The following is a 9,154-nucleotide window of genomic DNA, read 5'->3' on the forward strand; positions in this document are numbered from 1 at the left end:
TGTTTTTCCGTAGATCTTTATTTCGTTATTCATATGCTTACTTTTTCAAAATAATTTAATGTTTAACTTTTATATGAGGAACTTGAAACGTTTATGACGGGATAGATGCAAACATTGCATGAGTACTGCTAACAACACAATCGACTATTCCATATTCGTCGTGTTGAATAGGAATGGCGTAGCTAAAGGGGTGGGCCGGGGAAGGCCATGACCTCATTGATCGGGAGTACAAAATTCCAGAGGAGGGGCCTGGAATGGGATTGGTCCTTGCACTTTACCTACCCTAATTATGGGGTGAAAATGAATGCGCAAATGCATTTTGATGCACATTTTTCAAATTGACCCTACGTGGGAGGTGGAAACAGCCTCCCCGTTATGAGAAATTGCTTTCATCGCTTCTTTGGTCGCTTACTTCTTTTCTTCTCTGAAAAACACTGGTTCGTACACCTTTTCATGGTTAGCTAAGGCGTTCCACTGGTCGTGGTGTAACCTCAGGCCTTCCGGCGCCACAGCAAGGGCGATGTCCACGTTGATCGGATCGGAGTGCGAGAAAAATAAAAGCAGTGGAGGTGGGGTTATAAGGATTGCTATGCACTTCTCATATAAGTTATCCCTATACTGACTGTTAGTGTGCAGAAAATGCTATTTTCATGCAGCGAATTTTCAAAATCTCCCTTCCGGTGGGGAGGGGGTACCCCTCCACCCTACCCTCGGTCGCTTCGGCTGCCTCGCCTTGGCCACCCCCTGTTTCCATTGTGAGCTCATCAGCACCACTGACTACGACCTTTATTTTACCTTGACCCCAACCCCCTAGGGTAACCAAATTTGACATACTTCCACATCTGAGGCAGATGAGTTGTGTAACAACCGTCTTTGTAACTTATTTCACTTTACCTACCTTGTACCTCCTTACAGAGATATTTCATTCATACTAGATCGTGGGGGATACACGTAGTTGCATGGCGACAACTGCCATTTCTATTTAATATATCACAAACAATTATGGATATTCTTAAGAATTCTTTATTATTAATACATGTGCAAATGGCCATCAGATTTATTATTAGGAATTAAGAAAAAGAAGGGGAGAGAAAATGAAAGAGCAAGAATTAAGAAGTGACTGAGAGAGATTATTATTGCGAGAGATTTATTATGCCTACATCTGCAAATTAATGCCCATCAGATTTATTATTAGGAATTAAGAAAAAGAAGGGGAGAGAAAATGAAAGAGCATGAGATTGAGAGAGAGAGCCAGAGGTAGTGTGCAGATGAGCGAGTGTGTGCGCGTCAATGCATGTGAGTGAGCGACCTAATGTTTATGCGTGCATGTTTGATGCTTGAGTACACTCCAGAGAGAGAGAGAGAGAGAGAGAGAGAGAGAGAGAGAGAGAGAGAGAGAGAGAGAGAGAGAGAGAGAGAGAGAGAGAGAGAGAGAGAGAGAGAGAGAGAGAGAGAGAGAGAGAGAGNAGCCGCTTTTTGGCTTAGGGTTAGGGTTAAGGGTTAGGTTTAGGGTTAGGGTTAGGTTTAGGGTTAGCGATTAGGGTTCTAGGCTCATCTAAACTCTCAAATCCGTGAATTTATTTTCCCAAGGCTTTATTTCGAAATCTTAGCGCCACGCCCGCGCATCTTTGTGGGTCTCGTTTAAGATATGAAAGGCGAATGTTGGACCTCCCGGACCCGTAGCCTCGATAAATTATGATTACGGCTTACCGTACCCGTAGCCACTGGCCTAATTTATAACCTAAATTAGCTGAAAATAACCCTAGAACCTAGAGTAAACTCTCCCTTTAAGCTCAGCTGTGAATCATATTGACCCGGCATATTGGACAATTGCTGTGCTTTCCGAATATTGCGTAGGAAGTAATCATGTTATTCTCACCCAGAACAGCTATTGGATAACAACTACACAAGTACCTGATAGGAAAACTTCATTTCTTTCCATAAGTTACAGTTTCTTGTAGTGTGTCAGTGTGTGAACGTTGTAACGAAGTTCTCGTGTACGAGTGAGTGCTTGCTAATACGCATGCGCATCCAGCGCAGAAAGACATCTGCGCATCCAGCGCATCACAAAATCGAACGCGGTAAACAAATGTGCACCCACTGAACCATAGATAGATATATCATAATATATCGATAATAGATATATATATAGATATTAGAACCATAGATATAGAATAAAGATCTTTATTCTATATCTATGGTATAACTCTCTCACTCGCCCCTCTCTCTCCCTCTTTTTCCCCCTCTCGTCCCCCCCTCTTTTTCGCCTCATTCTCTTTCCCACGTCTCTCTCTCTCGTTTGTGTGTACTCAAACATCAAACATGCACGCATATAAATGATAAAGTGAGTAGGTCGCTCACTCGCACGCACTCTCTGCGTGTGTGTCTCTCTGTCTGCTCTCTCTCTCCTATATAATATCTCTCTCTCTCTCCTCTCTTTTATTTCTTTCATATGCATGCACGTACGCACACATACATATTTCACATGCATACGCATATATATATATGTACGCCCGGACCAGGCGCTGCGGACGGGATGTCTATACAGCTAACCCAAAAAAATAGCGATACCTCGTTCTTGGAGCCTAATATAATATGCTGCCCTCCACTTCACATCGCTCCTTCCCCCCATCTCCCTCTGGCCTCATTCTCTCTTGCCACGTCTCTCTTCTCTCTCTCTCTCTCTCTCTCTCATCTCTCTCTCTCTCTCTCTCTCTCTCTCTCTCTCTCTCTCTCTCTGTCTCTCTCTCTTCTCTCTCTCTCTCTCTCGCTCTCTTCTACGGCTCTCTCTCTCTCTCGCTCCTCCCCTCTCTTCTCTCTCTCTCTCTCTCCTCTGCTCTCTCGTCTCTCTTCTCTGCTCTCTCTCCTCTCTCTCTCTCCTCTGGAGTGTACCTCAGCATCAAACATGCACGCATAAACATTCGGTCGCTCACTCACATGTCATTGCGCGCCACACACTCGCTTCATCTGCAACACTACCTCTGCGCTGCTCTCTCTCAATGCTCATGCTCTTTCATTTTCTCTTCCCTTCATTTTTCTTAATTCCTAATAATATAAGTCCGAGTGGGCATTAATTTGCAGCATGTAGCATAAGTAAAGTCTCTCGCCAATAATAACATCTCTTCTCAGTCACTTCTAATTCTTGCTCTTTCATTTCTCGCCCGTTCTTTTTCATTAATTCCTAATAATAATCTGATGGCCCATTTGCCACATGTCATTAAATAATAAAAGATAATTCTTAAGAAATATCCATATTGTTTGTTGATATATTAAATTAGAAATGCAGTTGGTTCGCCAACTAGTACGTTGTATCTCCCACGATCTATATGAATGAAATATCTCTGTATAAGGAGGTACAAGGTAGGTTAAGTGAAATAAGTTCAAAGACAGAGTTTGTTACACAACTTCATCTGCCTCAGATGCTGGAAGTATGTCAAATTTGGTTACCCTAGGGGGGTTGGGGGTCAAGAGTAAAATAAAGGTCGTAGTCAGTGGCGTAGCCAAGCAAATGGAAATAGGGGGGCGGCCAAGGCGAGGGAGCGAAGGCCGACGAGGGTGTAGGGTGTGGGAGGGGTAATTCCCCTCCCACGGTAGGGAGATTTTTAGAAAATTCAGTGCGCATGAAAATGGCATTTGCTGCAGCACTAAAGTTCCAGTATTAGGGGTAACTTATATGAGAAGTGCGGCATATGCTAATCCCTTATACCCCCCTCCTCGCTTTTTCTTTTGTCACTCCGATCGATCAACGTGGGACGATGGCCCTGGCTGTGGGCGCCGGAAGAACAAGCTCTGAGGTTACACACGACCAGTTGTGGCACCTTAGCTAGACCAGGTGAAAAATGGTGTACCGAAGCCAGTGGTTTCTTTCAGGGATGGAAGAAAAGATTAAGCGACCAAAAGACAGCGCATGAAAGCAATTTCTCAACGGGGAGGGGTGTTTCCCCCCCACCAGTAGGGTAATTTTTGAAAATTATGTGGCATTGCACAATGGCTATTTTGCGCATTTCATTTTCAATTTTAGGTGTAGGTAATAGTGGTATGACCAAATCGCCATCCAGGGCCTTCTCTCTTAATTTTTGGTACTCGCCGATCAAGAGGGGCCCCGGTCATGGCCTCTTGTGCCCCCGCTTAGCTACGCCTATGTCCTCATTCCAGCACTGAACGGAATTTGAAATTAGTTTGATTCTGTCGTTGTTAAGCAGTACCATGCCAATGTTCAATTTATCTCAATAAACTGTTTCAAGTTGCTGCATATAAAAGTTAAAGTTAAGATTAGTTTTTTGAAAAGTAGAGGCATATTGAATGAAATCAAAATAAAGATCTACGGGAAAACAGGTAGATCGTGGTTGGAACCCTGCCACTGAATAAACAATGCAATTTATTTAAATTACAAAAGATTTACATCGTTTAGAATAGCAAAAGCGCTTAAAGATCTGACATTTAACATTTTGTTCGTTAAATAAACATGTTTTTGCTTCCTCTGATGAAGATACTAAAAACCATATGAAATTTGATTTCAATAAAAAACATGGTGCTGCCAAAATGCGCTCTATTAAAATAAAAAAGGAAATTTCCGATTGGAAAAGAATGTTGTTTGCCTCCCTGATAGACAGAACAGTTACCTAAAATAGTGTATTGAAATCGGATTTGAAATAAAAACCGGTAGGTTTCTGCCAAAATGGCCGTATATAAGTTCGATATATCAAAGTTATTCACAACGCCATTTCATTTCTTTCTTCTGGTCAATAAGAGTTTCAGAACCATAAAATTTCAATCAAGCGCAACCTCGCAACAACACAAATCTGAGCAAAAGAAGAAATTATTGCTCCTTTCTTTTAGTCTGTTTTTTGTCTGCCTGCAAAAATCTCAAATCCAAGGGGGCAAGTCTTCTCGTCAATTTTGAGGATTTCGCTTGACATTAATGTCAATTCACTAACTCCTGTTCAACGAAAAGGAGCATGAGAGCAGCAGAATGCGTGGTGTGGTTCATTGTAGAACGAAGTTGTAGACTTGACATGCTCATTTTAGAGAATGGTTCGTTCTAGTACAGGTAGATTAGGAAAAATATCGTTCAAATGTGAAAAAAGTATGAAAATTGAGTTCACTTGCATACTTTTGTTATGGTCTTTCATTTAAAAGCAGGGACACACGCGCATCGCAACTACAACTTCGCGCCCATCTTTGAATGTAAAATGGCGCCGTCATTTCTTAAAAATAGCTATATCTCGTTAATAATCTTTCGGTACAGACTTGAAATTTGACTGACAAGACGTATTGGGTTACTATTTCTACAACAACGTGATGCATGTGATCCAAGGCGTTTCTCGGCCACATCTTAAAGTTCAAATGGCCGCGCTCATTTCTTAAAAAAGCTATATCTTCGTGTAATAATCTTTCCATACAGACTTGAAGAATTTACTGACAGACTAATTTTGGGTTACTATTTCATACAAGCAACGTGATGCATGTGATCCAAGGGCGATTCAAAATGGCCGCGCATAGAAAATTACACAAACTTAGGCACTATTTCCGTTCACTGAAAGATATAGAGACGACGTGAAAATTTGCCGACTGGCGCAGGTATAGATAACCCATCCGGCCAAGTCGACACGTGCCGTATCCAAATACCGCGTTGCGAAACGCTGGAAAAAACACGCATTTTATCGGTGGAGTTTCTAAACACGCATTTTCAAGTGCCGTCTTTCAACGTAGAACGCGAACGTGACAACAAGCAGTTCAAAAACTCACGCGCGCGAGGCACGCACGCACGCACCTAACAGATAGCTATACGCCCGCGCAGAACGCACGCACGCACATAAGCAGATAGCTATTATACGCGCACGAGCCACTCACGCCACTAACAAGAAGCGTATATACGCGCGCCAGCACGCACCGCCATAACCAGGATCCTATATACGGCGCGAGCACGCACGCACATAACAGGTAACCTTTACGCCCGCGAGCACGCACGCACATAACAGATAGCCGATACGCACGCAGATAACAGGTACCTATATGCACGGCGCGCGAGCACGCACGCTACATAACAGATAATCGTATACGCCCGTGAGAACGCACGCCACGCACAAACAGATACCTATATACCGCGCGCGAGCACGCACGCACATAACAGGTACCTTACGCCGCCAGCAGAACGCACCGCACATAACAGAAGCTATATACGCGCGCGGCACGCACGCACATAAACAGGTACTTATCACCGCCGCCGAGTGACGCACGCCACATAACAAAAACTGTATATACGCGCCGCGAGCACGCCCACGCACATACGAGGCTACCTATACGCCCGCAGAGAACGCACATGCAACCGCGCCACATAACAGAATAGTATATACCGCGCCAAGCACGCACGCCGACATAACAGATGGGCTTATACGCGCGCGAGCACGCATGCACGACATAACAGATACCCTAATACCCCGCGAGAACGCACGCACAATAACAGAAGGCTATGATACGCGCCGCGAAGCACGCACGCACATAACAAGGTACTATACGCGCGCGAGAACGCCACGCAACATTAATCAGAAAGCAATATACGCGCCGCGAGCATGGCACGCACATAACAGGTACCTTATACGGCAACGCCGAGAACGCACGCACATAACAAAACGTTATATACGCGCGCGAGCACGCACGCCAACATAACAGGGTACCTATACGCCGCGAGAAACACGCCACGCACGCAACATAACAGAAGCTATATTACGCGCACGAGCACGGCACGCCATAACGAGGGTACCGTATACGCCCGGCGAGAACGCACGCACGCACATAACAGATAGCTATATACGCGCGCGAAGCCACCGCACGCACATAACAGATACTATCGCCCGCGGAAACGCACGCAGCGCAACAGAACAGATAGTCTATATACGCGCGCGAGCGACGCATGCACATAACAGAAGCTATAATACAGGCGCGGAGCACGCATGCCCACTAACAGGTACTATACGCCCGCGAGACGCACGCACGCACATAATCCGTAGCTATATAACGTCAACGACCGACGGCTACCGTACCCGTAGCCACTGTGTTATAATTACGCTACATAAAAAGTTTCATGGTTCAATCACCATTAGAAATATTTTGTAATGTTTTAAAAACTAACGACTACAGTTTGATTACAACGACGGTGGCGCCACTCAAAGTGCACGATCTGATAAGTTGCGCAAAACCACTTTCCAGCCAAGGTCTACAGACCGTAGGTGTTTCTTATTTATTCATTTAAAAGCAAAAGGATTGTAATATCAAACGGCATAGTTTCAGTTATAATATGGATTGGACATCGACGCAACACTCGGCGAGATAACCTTTGACCCGGCATACAGCTACATACCGGCATACCGGCATACAGCTGGTATCCCCCCCACGCACGCACGCCCACTGTAATCAGCAGCAATCTCTAGCGAGCCACACCGCATCGCCGAGCGTTAGTAGCTGCCTTCTGTTTCAAATTAGGCTCTGAACGCATCGAGTTTGCTGGCAACAGAATGGAAAATCGTGTCGTACGTTTTAGTCTGTAATTCCGGATTGCGGGTGTATACGAGGAAACGATTTTGCACGATGCTAGGCGAATGTACTGTGTACGATTTGAGCTCAAGTTGGATGAGTTACGCATAGTAAATCGTAGGTATTATAAGGCTAGTAAATGACGAATTTCCCTTGTTTATTGAAGTCACACTCCTTCCCTATTATCTACTCCTGATGTGTATACATTCACCTCAATCGTTATTCACTTCTTAAAAGATTGTTTTTCAGAAACCCGGCTTCCTTTCACTTCAGTAAATTACACTCGCCATTTACAAACAATCAGACCAATCAGAGCAAGTCTTACAATAGCCTGGTTCTCGCGTGTATCTGTGGCGCTGCAGGAGGGCTGATAGACTCGCTCTGGTTGGTCTGATTGTTTGTAAATGGCAAGTGTAATTTACTAAAGTGAAAGGAAGCAGGGTTTCTGAAAAACAATCTTTTAAGAAGTGAATAACGATTGAAGTGAATGTATAGTATTGTATACACATATCAGTAGCAAGGTAAAGCCATGTAGAAGGGAACGGTAGGTTTTTTTTCGCGCCAATAGTGAATAGCGGCGTACGGGCTGCATTAGCAGTGCATGCATTTTGCATGCAATCTCACAAAATTTCAATGCACCCCGTTCTGTCCCAATAACCCTCACCAAAATATAAAATAAGGTTATATGGGACAGAATTATTCGGTCTAACAGTGACCGTAGCTTGCCACAGCTTGCACGCTTTGGTTAGACTGGTTCACAGCCCAATTGTTTGTGACATGCAGCGCGAGTTTAGCGCCTGAGACCAGTGTATGTCTTGACTAGCATTATTGGTTATTTATGACGTAATCGTAATGTCACGTGTCGATAGAAATGGCTGCGATTGGCTATTTGTAAAGTGTCGCTGGAAATTAGAAACGTTCCTAAATATTTTTGTCGTCGAGGTTGTCGCCGGTCGTTGTCGCGTGTGTGTGCAAGTGCTCATAGGAAACAATAGTTTCTAATTTTCTGAAAAGTCGTTTATATATATCTGCGACAGCCAGCTCGCATTTTGTGGGACGATATTTTTTAGGTATATAGTAGATCGATGTATAATAACATTAAAATTTTATTCAGATAATAGATTAGGAAGTGGCTGGAGGTACGGCAGCCGTCGTTCGTTGAAGCCCCTTTTTGGCATTTTTTGAGGGCTGAGGCAATTAATTGCGATCTTCTGATGTAAAGTTTACAATAATGTTTATTTTCATATAATCCTACCGATATTTCCATAATACCTAATCCGAGTGTTTTCTAGCTCATCAAAACTCAAATCGTGAATTTATTTCCCAAGGCATTATTTCAAAATCTGTCGCCATCCGCTGCCATCTTTGTCTGGTTTGTATGAAAGCGAATGGACTGCCGTACCTCAAGCCTCGTAAATTGGAGATCTATACGGCTGCCGTACCTCCAGCCACTGCCAATTGATTATAGATCTTATATGAGGATTTTATTATAAAACAGTTCCTACATAATGATAGAAACATGGAGATTTAATTTTCACAATTTTCAGAGCTCTGCAAACTTGGGAATTTTATGAATTTTGTAATTAGGGCGTTTTGCTAGGGGTAGTAATTTGGGCGCCGG

The 9,154-nt window shown here is 43.8% G+C and overlaps 1 long non-coding RNA gene across 1 annotated transcript; it reads right to left on the bottom strand.

Moving 5' to 3' along the window:
• Positions 1-5,784: 5,784 nt before the first annotated feature.
• LOC106818569 lies at positions 5,785-6,322 on the bottom strand. The gene is made up of 3 exons (XR_001395244.1): positions 6,300-6,322; positions 6,098-6,137; positions 5,785-5,827 (listed from the first exon to the last, which is right to left on the bottom strand). It is a non-coding gene; the product is annotated as an uncharacterized LOC106818569 (long non-coding RNA).
• Positions 6,323-9,154: the final 2,832 nt, after the last annotated feature.

The sequence above is a fragment of the Priapulus caudatus genome, unplaced genomic scaffold (genome assembly GCF_000485595.1).
Source record: "Priapulus caudatus unplaced genomic scaffold, Priapulus_caudatus-5.0.1 Scaffold2346, whole genome shotgun sequence".
NCBI lineage: Eukaryota > Metazoa > Priapulida > Priapulimorpha > Priapulimorphida > Priapulidae > Priapulus > Priapulus caudatus.